This window comes from Electrona antarctica, assembly GCF_951216825.1.
Source record: "Electrona antarctica genome assembly, chromosome: 19".
Lineage (NCBI taxonomy): Eukaryota > Metazoa > Chordata > Actinopteri > Myctophiformes > Myctophidae > Electrona > Electrona antarctica.
This window is the reverse complement of record NC_136800.1, coordinates 18,333,463-18,349,368: the sequence shown is the minus strand read 5'-3', so window position 1 is coordinate 18,349,368 and position 15,906 is coordinate 18,333,463. Positions and strand designations below refer to the sequence as shown.

General features: G+C 40.6%; 1 protein-coding gene across 1 annotated transcript in view; it reads left to right on the top strand.

Annotated features, from left to right (window-relative positions):
- gpr158b (G protein-coupled receptor 158b) overlaps positions 1–15,906 on the top strand; it is a gene marked incomplete at its 5' end in the record, with an annotated part of 101,186 nt that overhangs the window by 43,483 nt on the left and 41,797 nt on the right. The window lies entirely within an intron of this gene.

Genomic DNA, 15,906 nt, shown 5'->3' with positions numbered 1-15,906 from the left:
AACGTTGCCCAACACTGGCCATGGGCACCATGCCTGGGACCTTTATATACCCAGAGAAGGTGATTTACTGGCTTCTCCACTGGAGAGACACGCCTTCTTGAAACATAATGAAATTACATCACATGTGCCAGACTGGGGTATTTTTGTCTGTATAAACTTGTAAACAGTCAAAATATTGGTGACTTGTGGAAATATAGATATGCTATTAATTGATTGAAAGGTATAACGACAGACTTCTGAATTGACCATACTGTAAGAATTTCCGTTTCCGGTAACATGCTGTGACACGTTTGGATGCTTCTCTCCGCCTGCTCCCATTAATCAAATATAAGTATTCCGATGGACTTTTGCTACTAATTAACTAAAACCTCTTTGTTCTGAGAAAGACTTTTATATTTTGCCGTGTGATAGCTCGTTGAACTTGAACTATCAAAGCTTGTAAGAGGGCAAAACAACACAATCTGGATTGCCCGCACCTGTTTGTCTAACGAGCCACAGGCGCACCTGCTGCTGTTCATCATGGCTCTCAGCACGCGCTGGGGTAAATCTTTCACTGCTGAAATGGCTATTGCAATGCGTGAAATTGTCAGAGAAGAAATCACTTCAGCTTTGGATATTAAATTAGCTTCAGTTAATGCAAGTCTGGATGAGCTAAAGACCCAGATGGAGTCTTGTACTGACAGAACGAATGACCACGACCAGGCCATTGTTGAAGCTGATGTGAGAATCTCTGAGCTGGAGCGTCGCCAGAATGCAATAATTGAAGAAAATAAAAGTCTGCGACAGAAGACAGAACAGCTCGAGAATCACAGCCGAAAGTTTAATATAAGAATTTTCGGGCTCTCTGCCGGTATTGAAGCTGGTAACCCCACTGCATATACCACCAAGCTCCTGTATGAGATGTTTGGAGAAGACGTTATTGGACCCGCACCGGTGGTCTGTGTGGCGCATCGCACTGGCCCTGTGAAGAATGCTCCCCGGTGCATGATTGCGAGGCTATACAGCCTTGAGATCAAAAGAAAAATTGTTCGGCTGTCAGCAGAATCAAAATCCATAAGCTACAACGGGGCAAAGATCAGCATTTTTCCCGATGTTAATCCCGAAATCCTAAAGCAAAGATCTGAATTTAAAGATGTGAGATCTGAGCTGAAAAGGCTTGATATCAGATGTGGATTTATCAACCCGACGTCGTCAACACTCATCCTAACCTTCCAAGATGTGACACACAAGTTTCCTACGGCGGAGCTCGCTCAGGACTTTTTTGACAATCACATAAAGCCCACTGAGGTTGAGGAGGAGGAAAATGCTTCTCAGAGCAACGAGAGAGAAGAGGAGACATCTCAGGAGGGAGAAGAGACGTCCCCGGCCTAGAGCAGCAATTGTGAATTATCTATTAATCAGCGCAAGGACATTACAAGAAAGCAGGTATTAAAATGATCTATTCTTTCCCCCCCTCTCTTGTCTATTATAACCTACAGGCCGCTGAGTAACCTCATGCTGATATTGACTATTAAGTAACATGGAAATACGACCTGGTCTAATGGACTCTTTATTCTTATTTCATTTTCCTCAAATGTTGTCCATTAGCTTCTCTGTTGCTTATATGAGGTGGGGTTTTCTTTTTCTTTCTTTTTTTTTTTTTTTCACTTGCTACTGCCTGCAGTTGTCTTTTTTGTTGTTAAAAAAAAAAAAAGGGGGGCCTGTAGTAATTAGCCTTTCAGTTTTTTTTTAATGATTACTATTACTATTACTACTGAGGCTTACAGGATTTCGTTAGTGCTGTAATTACAGGTCATTAATATTACTTTTGTTTTGGTGTTTTGGGGAGGGTTTTGGTATATTTACTATTTCATTTTATTTTTGCATCTGAAATTCTCATTATTTCAACAATAGGTTTTTTCTTTGTTTTGTTTCAATGTTTTTTTTTAATAATAATTAGGTTAGTAGCACACGTGCATACTCTATATAAAGGTTTGCTTTAGTATTTCTATATTTTCTCTTTAAAAAAAAACAAAACGTATTTCTACCCTTGAGCACTCCCTTGAAATTAATTATTTTTATGAATTTCGTTTAGTGTTAAATACTGGTTACTTATTCATATTTATTTTGTTCTATTTTCTCTCCATTTCTTTTGTTTACTTCCTTTGCAAAAATGATCGTCATTATTATTATTATTATTTAGTTTTCTTCTTGTTTTTCACGTTTTTGTCATTTGTTTTCTATTAATACAATTCTCCTCAGACCAACTTACTAAAGTTTAGTATATAAGCACTTGCAATAGCATAATACTTAACAGATGATATAGATAATACCTATACATTCATATTTACCATCTTTTGATGGTTAAATAAAATGCTACTACAGGCGATATTATCAATATTATTTACTATTGCTGTTTTTCTTATTTGTTTTTACATTTACTCGACAATACTAATTACTTAATGGTGATACCATCAGTGTTATTGCTACATTTTCATACTTTTGGCCAATAACCTTTTTACTTTACCTGTTGCTCTTTTCAATTATATTTGTATTTAAACTATGTCTGCATAGTCCATCATAGGATTAATCTGGGTGGTGCTGTTCTGCGGGGCTTCTCTGTGCAGAGGGACATAGTTAAGCTATCTAAGTCTATTTATTAATTGGTTAAACACACAGTTTTCTAACATTACTTTTTATCAATTTGACACATGTGATGTCATAAAATTATGTTCAAACTGAATAGTTGCTCAGACACCTGTTAATCAATACTGTTTACTCCAAATTGCACAGAGAACCGACCAGCACACAGCCACCTACTGGGACATTAGGAGATGAGCTTCCTTTTGCAGCTATGTTACAACCCTGTGTTAGATATACGGGGTGGGGAGGATCTACGTGGGAGGGGCACCAATCACCTTTGTTTTTTCTTGTTTTCTTTGTTTCTTTTGTTCTTTTTGTACTGTTTTTCAGACTTACAGATTTTTTTTTTAAAGATGGGGTGGGTTATATGGGCCTTTTTTTCTTATGTTCTTACTTTGGGCATCTCGTCAACAAAGACCAACATTTTGATTATCTATTAGTACAGAATCATATACTTTTGAATTATTTTACTTCATATTATAAATGTCGTCTTTAGCTATTTTTTCATGGAATGTTAAAGGTCTTAACAATTCTATTAAAAGGGCTAGCTGTCTTGATATTATATCAAGAAATCGAGTTGAAATTGCCATGTTACAAGAAACGCACCTGCTTGAAAAAGATATGCACAAATTAGAAAATCAGCGTTATAAAGTGGCTTCTTCTGCTTCAGCTTTGAATAGAACCAAAGGGGTTGCTATAATCATTGATAAAAAATGCAAAATTACCATCATAGGCAAAGGCAGTGATCAAGAAGGTAGAATAGCTTTTCTAAAATGTATTCATAATGGTAAAAGAATTGCGTTTATTAATGTCTATGCACCCAACTGCTATGAGCCAGACTTTTTTCATTCATTGAATAATGTACTAATGGAACTAGCTGACTTCCAGTTGATTATTGGGTCAGACATGAATTCTGTTCTGGATCATACTTTGGATAAATCTAAAGCAGTTAACCATAATGTTCGCTCGACAAACGCTTTAAAGCACTTGCTATCTGACTTTAATCTTACTGATATTTGGCGGGTTCATAATCCAGGCAACAGGGAATATACTTTTTTTTCTAATAGACATCTATCATTTTCCCGTATCGATTTAGTTTTAATATCAGCATCCTTATTTTCAGACGTCAAAAAAATTGAAATCCGACCTATGAGTCTATCAGATCACCATGCCTATTTCTGTCAATTTCAATTTAGCCAGGCTAAGAAAAAGGCCACCAGATGGCGCTTTAACTGCTCTTTATTGGACAATCCAGCATTCTGTGAGCAATTTCAGTCTGAGCTAGCTTTTTTTTTAATGATTAATAATAACTCAGTGGATGATTTCAGGATACTTTGGGACGCCATTAAAGGCTTTGTCAGAAATAATGCTATTACTTTCTCTTCAAGTCTTAATAAATCTCAGCTAAAACGAATATCTGAATTAGAAATCATGCTGTCTACCTTGGACCTATCTCAACAGAGGCATTTCTCTCAGCAGACTGCTGCTACACTAGCCAATGTTAAGAGTGAACTAAACGATCTTATCAGGAAAAGAGCCGAATCTTCCATCCATAAAGTTAGAGTAAATCAATACTTTCATGGCAGTCGGCCGAGTCAAATACTGGCCAACAAACTACGCAATAGTGATCTTGTAGGAAATATTATTACTGTTACATCAGAAAATGGTGAGCTGCTTACAGATCCAAAATTAATCAATACAAGATTTGCTAAATTTTATAATGATTTATATACTACAGAAGGCGAGCGCTCCTCTGAGGAGATTGAATCTTTTTTAAGTGGCCTTAACCTCTCTGTTTTGTCACCAGTTGAATCAAGTTTAATGGGTGCTCCTATATTACTACAAGAACTCAAAACATCTCTGGAAGCTATGAATAAAGGCAAGTCTCCAGGGTGGGATGGAATTCCCCCTGAATTTTATTTGAAGTTCTGGGACGTGTTGGGCCCACTACTACTTGAAATGATTAATATATCCATATCTAAAGGCTCCTTAGGGAGAGACGTGAATATGTCCCTAATCTCTCTTTTATTAAAAAAAGGTAAAGATCCAAACCAGTGTTCTAATTGGCGCCCTATTTCTTTAATTAATACAGATGTCAAACTATTTTCTAAAGTATTATCCTGCCGTCTTGAAAAGTTTTTACCTAAACTGATTCACCCGGATCAAAGTGGTTTTGTTAAAAAAAGACTTTCGTCTGATAATTTGCGACGTCTCCTTCACATTGTCAACTCCGCCTCTCATGCCAAAGTGTCGTCTGCTGTTCTCTCTGTTGACGCAGAAAAGGCCTCTGACCGTCTGGAGTGGACCTATCTTTGGGCTGTTCTGAAACGTATGGGACTAGGTACAAATTTCATAAATATGGTAAAAATATTATTTTTTAATCCATCAGCCAGTGTTATAACCGGAAATATTAGTTCTCCTCCTTTCAAAATCACTCGTGGAAGTAGGCAAGGAGATCCGATTTCAGCAAACTTATTTATTTTATCCCTTGAACCTTTAGCCCAAGCTATACGGCAATCAGAAAACATTAAGCCAATCTCTGTAAATTCTACTGATCATCATATTTCGCTCTATGCGGACGACATCCTGTTATTTATGGAGAATGTATCTCATTCCCTCTCAAGCCTCCTCCAAATCTTTGAAAAATTCAGTTCAATTTCAAGTTATAAAATAAACTGGACTAAATCTGCACTAATGTACCTAAAAACTACTCCTAACTCTGTGCTTGACCATGAGATCCCGGTTGTAACCCAATTTAAATATCTGGGTATTGATATATTTCCTTCAATTGAAAAAATTGTGTCTGTAAACTACAATAGAACCATTAGGTCAATCATAGACGATCTCAATCGATGGTGTAATATACCTGTCTCCCTCTCCGGAAGAGTCTCTATTATCAAAATGAACATATTACCTCGAGTAAACTTCTGTAGTTCCATGATTCCTATTGCCCCACCTGTTGCTCATTGGGAAAATTTACATAGAGCAATCTCAAAATTTATATGGCGAGGCAAGCGAGCTCGGGTTAAACTTACTACCTTACAAAATGAGCGGCAATCTGGCGGTCTAGCTGTACCAAATTTTAAGTTATATTTTCAAGCGTTATCACTTCGTCCTCTGTTGAGTTGGTTTAATTTAAATTCTGAGGCCCCCTGGCTTAATATTGAAAAACATATTGTGGCACCGATTCGTTTACAGGACATTGTCTTCACAGATATTTCACCAAAGCAGTGTAGATTGCGTTATGGTCCAATAATAGCACATGCCATATCTTTATGGCGCAAATATGAAAAGTTACTTAAATGGGATACTAAGTGGCATGAACAGACTCCCTTATTCCATAACCCTTTATTGCTTAGCGGAGGCCGTTGTTTTGTAGCTCAATCATGGTCCAATTGTGGCATTCATGTACTTGCCGATGTTATGGATGATAATGGTTTAAGATCATTCTCTGATCTGAAAGAGTCGTATAACTTACCAGGTACCTCCTTTTTTTTATATTTGCAGCTCCGTTCGGCTATGCGAGCCTATGGAGTTCCATGGACCAAACCAGCTACTCACCCTTTAGTTACTCTCTCTAAAAAAACTGCAGGTCTGTCCAAAGGTCAAGTTTCTATAATTTATAAAGATCTATCACAAAGAGGTACTTCGTTAATACCCGTTATCCAATCTTGGAGCACAGACTTGGGATTAGAACAACATCAATCTATCAATTGGACCAGAGTGTGGGGAAATATTATTATGGCATCACGAAACCCAAATCATCAGCAGATTCATTTCAATTTTGTCCATAAAACATATCTAACCCCCCAGAAAGCTTATAGAATGAGACGTGCTATTTCACCAAACTGTACACTCTGTTCTTTAAATACTACTGGTACCTTTATACATATGATGTGGGAATGCCCCACAGTCAAAAGTTTCTGGGAACAGATAACTCATTATCTATCTAAAGTATTACAAAAACATATTCCCTGTTGTCCTAAATTATTGCTCCTTAATGATGACTCTTTAACTTTAAGTATTGTTCAGAGACGATTCTGGCTGGCAGGAAGTACCGCTGCAAAAAAAATGTTGGCACTGCGATGGCAAGCTCCACATTCTCTGCCCTTTAATCACTGGAAACAGTTATTAACTGATGTTGTAACAATGGAGCTTTCTACAGCTAGATTGAATGGTGCAAATTATCAAACAATAGATAGCTGGAACCATATTCTCTATCAAGTTAGGACCTCTACTGTATAACTAGCATGACATATATAACTAATTATATCTGTATAATAATATATATATATATATATTTTTTTTTTTGGTCTTTGTTGACATTCTTGCTCGTATCTTTTTCTTTTCAGGCCTATGACGGGGTGGGTTGGGAGGGATTAATTTATTGTTCTTTATTTACAACTTGTTTTGATATATGTTTATGTTGCATTTAATTGTTATCATTACTATTTTTTTTCTTTTTTTTTTTTCTTTTTTGTCAACGGTGGTTGGTGCAGGGGTTTGGGGGTAGGATTTAAAAAAATGAGGCAAGGGGCAAGCCACTGATAATAATAATTTGAATTATATTTTGTGTGCAATTTCTTGGTATGCCTGTACCTGTGCCTTTCATCCAAAAAATGAAATAAAAATATATCCAAAAAAAAAAGAAAAAAAAAAAGAGATGGGCTCGTGCCATTGCTGTTCAATTCAAATATCTATAGCTGTATAGCTTTTCTTCTTCTCCATATGAGTGACTATGCCAACGCACACTGTTTTGTGACACTGTCAACTGCTGCAGTGTCCTCGGACAGAAGGCTAGGCTAGGCTACGATGAGAGGTAAGAGAGAGATAAGCGGATGACTCCAGTGGTTTGGTACAGTTGGGTGCCACCGATATTGTCCCTTATCATTTGACCCATTTAGGCCTGACCTCAAAATTTTAAAAAATCCTTATAAATCCTCCAGTTTTCTGAAATAAATATTTTCACGATTTTTCAAAAATAGCAGACCTACAAGCTCGTAGCGCGCCACTCGGTGGCGCGCTATGAGCTTGTAGATCTGCTATTTTTCAATAGCTAAATTATAACATAATGTTTAAAACACCAAAAGGGGTTCCCGCCCAAAATGGGTTAACTGTCCTTTTGCGCAGATCACGCAAACCTCGGCAAAAAGAAAAAGACAATATCGATGGCCTCCAACTGTAGCCTGGCTAATAAGCCAGACTAATATCACACAACACTGTCGCGGTATATCAGTCTGGGCTGGCTCCACTTGGATTTCATTTCCCGGGGAACATTTTCTCTTCGACGCAATTGGTCAGAGCTACTGTCAGTCAAAGGTCTCAAGCATTGAACGTCACTGTACCAAAGCCCGCCTATATTGCATACCGTGTCCCGATTGGTCCGACCTGTTCTCGATTGTAGGAAAGAGGCGTGCTACTGAGCCTCGCCAGACCGAAATCCGCTGGTAGGCAACTTTTTTTTGCCAACGGCTGATTCGGTCTGGTTTATTAACCAGGCTACTCCAACTGTACCTGACTCTTGACATCACAGTCACCCGAGGGGGGGGACAGTAATGCTAAGCCAGAGCCTTATTGTAATGCTGAGTGACGTTGCCTCTGCCCTTCTGGATCCACGTGTGGAGAGAGCCTTCATCCAGACCCCTATATAATGACCCCCATCATCAATGACATGTTACAGGTTATTTATATCAGGGGTTCTCAACCCGTGGGTCGCGACCCCTCGTGGGGTACTGAAATTATTTTGGGGGGTCCCCAGATGATTTTCAAAATCGAGACATGGCCAAAGCATTTCCGGGGTCCCCAGCCAAAAACGTTGAGAACCCCTGATTTATACTTAGTTGTACAAAGATGTTTGGCACAGAGAATAGCTGTGCTATTAGATTAGATTTCTACACCAAAGATTGGATTCCATCTCCTCACCTTGTAAATACCTCGTGAATTTCCCCTGAAGGAAAATTGGAGCCTGGAGCAGATTTCTCATAGCCTAGGAGGACTGACAAATCTGCCATCTAATCTTTCATTTGCTTGGGTCTTGTGAATGTGATGCCACCCTAGATTTATCTGGTAACAATCCAAACAAACATAAGAGAACATAATAAAAAGGGCATTAAGAAAAGAGACAGGCAATATAATAAACACAATCAATTAATTTGACATTGTCCCAATGGGGAAAAAAATAAAAATACAGGGGTACCTCAGTTGGCACTAAAGGCCAAGGAGGAAAAATAAGTTTTAAGCAGGGATTTAAAAGTATTATACAGACTGATATGTATGTAGGTAAATTATTCCAGAGCCTGGGGGCATTAAATTAGAGGTAATAAATGTTCTGGAAAGAGCCAAAATGATGCGACTATTCCATGTTACATGTTGTCAACTATTTCATCAGCATTTCAACGCACTTGCAGACTCAAAATATTGACAGTCATGAGAAGGCATTAACATTGCATGCAAATGGAGCCTCCTACTTTAGCAAAGTGTTAAAGGACCTATAACATAAAATTCAACTTTTTCAATTTATTTTGTGTTTTTGGGGCTCCCATATGTGTTTTCTCTCCCCACAAATAACCAATTTTGAACAATCAGGCTTTCATATCATATAGGTGCTTTTAATGGAATTGCTCTCAGGAACAGCTCAACTGATTTGGTCCTCATCGTGATGTCATCAATGCCACCCTACTTTGTATAATTCCTCCCCTTCTTCAGTCTTCAGTTCCAAATGTGCATTTCCACTTTGTTTACAATGTCCACCATTGTTGATTTTCCAAGCTGGCATGGAATGGAAACAAGCCTGGTTTTATCTAGCATCAATATTATAATGACTCAAATATTAAATAATCTGCATATCAGCGGTACTGCAGCTAAAACTGCTTTCAAAGTCCAGAAAGAAATGACAAGAACTGGTTATATCAGAGTGGTGATTGAGGCTCAAACCATTAGAAATAACTTTGAGGGACATAGACAATATGATATTAAATATTAGAAGCAGTAGTTTACAAATTGGGTCATACCGTAGTATGCCAGTAAGTCCGCTCAAAATGATCTTCAGGCAGGCAGGCAGGCAAGCAGGCAGAGACAAGACAGACAGACAGACACTTTGCTCTTTGCTCCCATGGTAACCTACGGTACCTGGCTGGTTTGCCATGGCATTTTCTGTGCACGTTCATGACTCCATAGTCAGTCAGTGTCAGTGGTTTCAAATTACTTTGGTCTGGTTGGTTGTACTGCTACGGGGATGCGGGGGCTTTTGTCTTGTTTAATCGCATAGAGACATCCATCCATCCATCTTCAACCACTTATCCATAGTCGGGTCGCGGGGGCAACAGCTCCACCAGAGAGCTCCAGACTTCCCTCTCCAGAGCAACATTAGTAACTTACTCCTGGGTATCCTGAAGCGTTCCAAGGCCAGTGAGTCGATGTTATTCCTCCAACTGTACCTTGGTCTGCCCCGGAGTCTCCTCCCAGTGGGACGTGCCTCAAGGACCTCCCTAGGGAGACGCCCAAGAGGCATCCTAACCAGATGCCCAAACCACCTAAGCTGGCTCCTTTCCAAGCGAAGAAGCAGCGACTCTACTCCGAGTCTCTCTCACATGACCATAGGTGAGAGTAGGAATGAAGATCGCGGAGAGACAGACAGATAAATTAGCTCAGAAAAAGAGATTGTGAGAGAGAATCAAGGAATGGTTTTATTGCAGTTTCCGCATCATTAACTTGTGTCTACAAACTAGGCCGTTGGCAAGCTTAATGAGCATTAAGGAAGATAACGCACTGAATCTGCTGTTCCGCTATGTGCCGGAGTAATTGGTTGAGGAATAATTCCGTGATCCATCTCCTCCGTTTGTTGTGTCTACTTAATTTTGCATTCATCCAGTCTGTCTTGCATGATGTGAATATTTTATTTGTAATTGTTGTTGTGTTGTCAGCTTTGTGTATCGTGTTATGCAGGCTGCAGTCATCCGGTCTAGAAGCACCCACATGGGGTCGACTGATCAGGGAGTGAGAGACAGAGAAAGATATTGAGAGAGACAGATAGACAGAGAGACAGAGAGAGATATTGAGAGAAACAGAGAGAGATATTGAGAGAGACAGAGAGAGATATTGAGAGAAACAGAGAGAGATATTGAGAGAGACAGAGAGACAAAGAGACAGAGATATTGAGAGAGACAGAGAGAGACAGAGAGACAGGCCTTGTAGAACTACCCAATGGGCTATGCAGCCAACACTTCCGCGTTCACTTTGGGCCGCCGGTGCGCTTCCGGTCAGCAGCCACTCATTCACTGTGAACGTACGGTCGTGATTTTGTAGTAAAGTTCAGTTCTTTAAACCACACTATTTAATTTGATTATGTGATGGCGTAGTTTTTCATAGTTTGTATTATTTGTGTTGCAACGTTGATGATGACCTGAGGTAGAAACGTCTTAAATCTTCTTTTAAAAACGGGAGTTCTTCCAGTTGTTACACTGCTGTGTTTAACAGCTGGAGAAGAAATAGGCAGGGAGAGACAGAGAAAAAGTCCTTCAGTCCGACCGAGACGAGTGGACAGACACACTGAACTTCAACACCCGTTGTTTGCTCGAACTGCCGAGGTTTACCGTTAATGATGTACGCAGCACTCAGATGTGTCTGACTTGACTTGGCTGAGTGCCGCAGTGGTATGTTGATGAACTGTCCTGTCGTTTTTGGAAGGTGGGTTTACTGCGTTTGGAAGCCATGTGAAATAATATTAAATAAAGCTATGAAAAAGCACACACACTCATCTGAATACAGAGTTTCTTCTAATTAATTATCGCTTGCCAGTTTGGAAGTGACTGTGGGGAGTGGTGCGTTTTATATTTGTGTCTCTAGTATATCTGAATTCCTGAGCATGGACATTGCAATTGTTTTAAACATGATGTTTAATTGATTTTTGGTCACCTGTCCTCTCCTGTGCTGGCAATCGTCCTGTTGATTGGTCATTGGGAGGTGCCAAGCGCTGTAGAGGAGAGGGGTGTTGTTCCTGTTTTATATTGTAGTTTTTCTAATTATAGGCCTAATGTGTTTGTAAAGTGGTGCTTGAAATATTAAATGTAAATTGTATATGGTTTAAGTAATGGTGTATTACTTATGGGCCTTAGTTTGCCGTGTTTAGGTTAATTGCTACTAATTACTGTGAGTGTTCTTGGTATGACCCACCTGGTATAAAATGGTGGCTGAATCTGCAGACAGGATTTCAGTTTGTTCTAGGCAAGCTATAGCTGTTGCCAGACCTACCAGACAGGCGCGGCCGTTTTCTGCTGTCTGGGCGTGTCTTTTCCGAGTTTTTAGACAGCTGGTGGATGGAAATTAAGCTCCACCCACGCGGCTGACTGCAGCGGGGGCAAGCGTTTCCGGGAATCAGGCCGTCGTGGCATTCAGGCGTGGGTGGAGCTTCTTTTACATCCACCAGTTGTCTAAAAACCCAGAAAAGACGGTGGCCAACAGCAGAACACGGCCACGGATGTCGGCTCAGGTCTGGAAACGCTGTCAATTGAGCAGCTGAGGAAGAGAGCTGCTGTGGCCCTTCATGGAAGGGTGTAGCCCGTTAAGGTAGTTACCTCAAGTTCCTGTTCTTTTAGCCTTTTTCCTGTTATTTTGTTGTGCTTCATTTTTGGACAGTCCATCACTGTGAATATTGCACTGCCTAGTTGATGTTTGGAGACTTTGGGGTAAATAAAAACCAACAAAATGCATTCTTGGACAGTTGTCTGATTCTTGGAGCCTTGGCCGTCCAGTCAACCTTTACAAGGTCTATGAAAAGAAGCCACTACATAAATGAGCTACTATACACTTAGATTTATACTCTTCAGACTATACATCGGCAGCTACTTGAGAATAGCAGATCTACAAGCTCCCAATGCGTCGTTGTGAGCTTGTAGATCTGATATTTTCCAAAATAGTTTTTTTATACAAATAAAAACCTGGCACAAAACATTTTTCAGATGGGGGTCTGTGTGCAGGAATCACAGGTTTAAACAACATTAGGGAACAAGCCTAAATAAGCTAATACACTTTAGAAACAAGCCCAAAAAACCGCAACCTGCAACTAGTAACTACCAATATTATAAGCCCCAAGTCTCTTATAACGAGCGGACATGGCAACACTGGTAACAATTGGAGAAATCCATGCAAAGAACTCCCGTTTTTAAAAGGAGATTTAAGACATTTCTACCTCATGTCGTCATGTCAACATCGCAACACAAATAATACAAACTATGAAAAACTACGCCATCACATAATCAAATTAAATAGTGTGGTTTAAAGAACTGAACTTTACAAAATCACGACCGTATGTTCACAGTGAATGAGTGGCTGCCGACCGGAAGCGCACCTGCGGCCCAAACTTAACGCGGAAGTGTTGGCTGCATATAGCCCATTGATGTTGGGCGGGAAATAAGAGCTTCAGTGGTGGAAAATACTGTAACTAAGTACATTTACTACTAAGTATGTCCACTTTTTATTCACGTCTACAGGAGATGCCATGCTTGCAATATTTTTTATATAGGTATTGCCTCGAAGTTCACATGCATTGCAACTACTGTCGCTTCATCTCCTGAATTGTATTTATGCACTGAAAGGAACGCACACACCCAACACACACATGGCTGGCATTAACCGACGTTAAGAAATAATGTTGCTTGTCACAGCTTGCACTGCCAGTTTATGTAATTTAATTTATTTGATGAAATGGTTCCTCCGCAGTGAGGCAAGGCTTGCTCGCTCCCCCACTATCTTTCTCCCAAATAAATCTGTCTGTCTGCCTGTCAGTCAGTCCGTCCGTCCGTCCGTCCGTCCGTCCGTCCGCCCTTCCTTCCATCCTTCCTCTCTCATCACTGGTACCACATGTCCATGCAGTACTGCTCTGGCTGTGTTCTGCATAACTTTAGTACAGTGTTTGCATATTGTATGAGCCATGGGATGTGCTGAGGAATCCTGTGCTTATCAAGCACTATTTTGTGGAAGTGCCAGATAGCATGTGTTGATGAGACCAGAGTTTTAGCCTGTGTAGAATGTTAATATTCCATCACCAGCAGATCTCCTTCTCCGCTCAATGGCAGTTGATTGAATTCTGTATAGTTATACGACACATGGCACAAAAAACAATAATGGCCCTAGATGGCATTATAATGTCTTGACTTGACACTCGTACATAGATAAGCAATTAGCAGCATAGTTTGATCAAAAACATGTCTCTCGTTCCACACGCTGCTAAGTGATGCATTCATGCCAAGGAAATCCACCGCAGGCCAAGAAACAATCTGGAATTTGTCTCGGATGACTCTTTGGCACAGATTCACAATAGCGTGTTAGTGATCATAATGGTGTTGTAATAGAGGTTAGATGCGGTGGCAGCAACAAACAGTTGGAATCGGGTTTGATCAATAGATTGTGTGAGAATATATCCATAGTGGTATACATAGTCTGTCAGTATCTGTTTTTAGCTCAACACCATTTGACCAGAGAAAGGAAAGGTGTTCAATGTTTGACTAATGCCAATGGCATTTTCATTTGATTGGATTGGATTTATTTGAAAAGCATTAAAACCACATTGGTACAGCATTTCGAGGATTACACAAGAAAGTCCTGAGACTTATTTCCATTGAGGTACTCTCACAGTTAACAGATTAATACTTTAAAAACAAGAACTGATCACATTGTGATATTAGTCAGGTGAAAGAAGCGCTGTCTCCGTAAAAGTAAGCAAAGTTCTTTGTTTACCCAGGGTAAGTGGACTAAGCTCGAGATGCTTGTTTACAGCCACGCCCTGCTCATAGAACATTTCATGGTTGGGGTTCAATGCCTTGCTCAAGGGCACTTCAGCGGTGGTAATTTTAACGTGCCGGTCCGGGGATTCGAACTGGCGACCTTCCGGTATCAAGACCGCTCCGCAAACCGTTCGGCCACCGCTGCCTCAACAATGTTGTGTTCTCCCCTCCATATTAGTATGATTATTATTGTAGTAACATGTATGTTTGTGTGTCACACTGTCGCGCTTCGCAGCCGTTTGCGTGTGCTGTCTCCGTTGTGTTCTCACCCCCCCCCCCCCCCCCCCCCCCTATATTAGTATGATTATTATTTTAGTGTATGCAGCCACGTTTGGTTCGAGTGACGTTCTAACATTGCAAACATGTTTTCCCGTCAAGCCGTGAGTGTGAGTGATCATGCTTGTCTGCTGCGTTGCGAGTCAGTGTGTTAGTCTGCGTGGCTGCCAGGGATATATCTCTCCCCTTGCCTTGGGCCCTTCCCATTGCCCAGAGGCTGCTTTGCCGTCCCATTGGCTAGAAGCAGCCAATCACAAGGTTGTTGCCAGTGTTGCCAGAAATAAGCTAACCAACCTCCAAAAACCAGGCAAGCAACTGTGGGAAAATTACAATCCAAGTTTTGCTAAAAATAAGCAGACTTTGCAACCCTGGAGTCGACTAGGTGGCGAAAGTGTTGTCTACATGTCGTCTACATTTCACAAGTAGATGTTTGTCAGGTTTTCACCTGAGAAAAATACATTACTTAAAATACAAAACACATGACAGTAACATAAGTGCATACATAATATTAAGTGATCCCTATACAAAATGTAATGACCCTCTATAGGGGAACCTTTTCCAATAGCCATATATTTGTCTGCATGACCTGTGCATCTGTTTGACACAGAGCACAGGTCGTCGGGACTGGGATCCAAACCTGCGACACGCCGCGAGGCCTGACCACCAGTGACCAGCCCAGGTGCCCAGAAGGTCACGCCATCCGTCCGGGCCATGAAGGACTTTGAAATATATATAGGGTGTGAATAAGGTCACATTCCCACCTAATACTTCGGTAGACTCGATGCGAATGGGAGGAGAATTGGGACTTCTTGCATATTTAATTTGCTGCGGTTTGCCTTCACACTGTCATCCGCAGCTATTGGAAACGCAGCAGGGGGGACCTTTATCAATGTGTTCCATTCATAAACTATAGCCTACACAGTGAAATCTATGGTGATCAAAATTTCAAATTATACTCATAACGTGCATGTGTCGTGCCGTCTGGGACTGGACCCACCCCTCTCTCTCTCTCTCTCTCTCTCTCTCTATACGCACGCAGCCACGCACTGTTCTTTTGGGCATGGAATGAACAGCGCTCAGCGCACTGATATAACAGACAGCAGCGCACAATGTTTACAAGTTTATCGAGATGAAAGTCCCTACTCCCCTAACCTCGCCTCACCAGGCTTTCTACTCTCCAGTCCCCACACAGTGACAGCACTCCATGTTTACGGCACAGACAGACAGA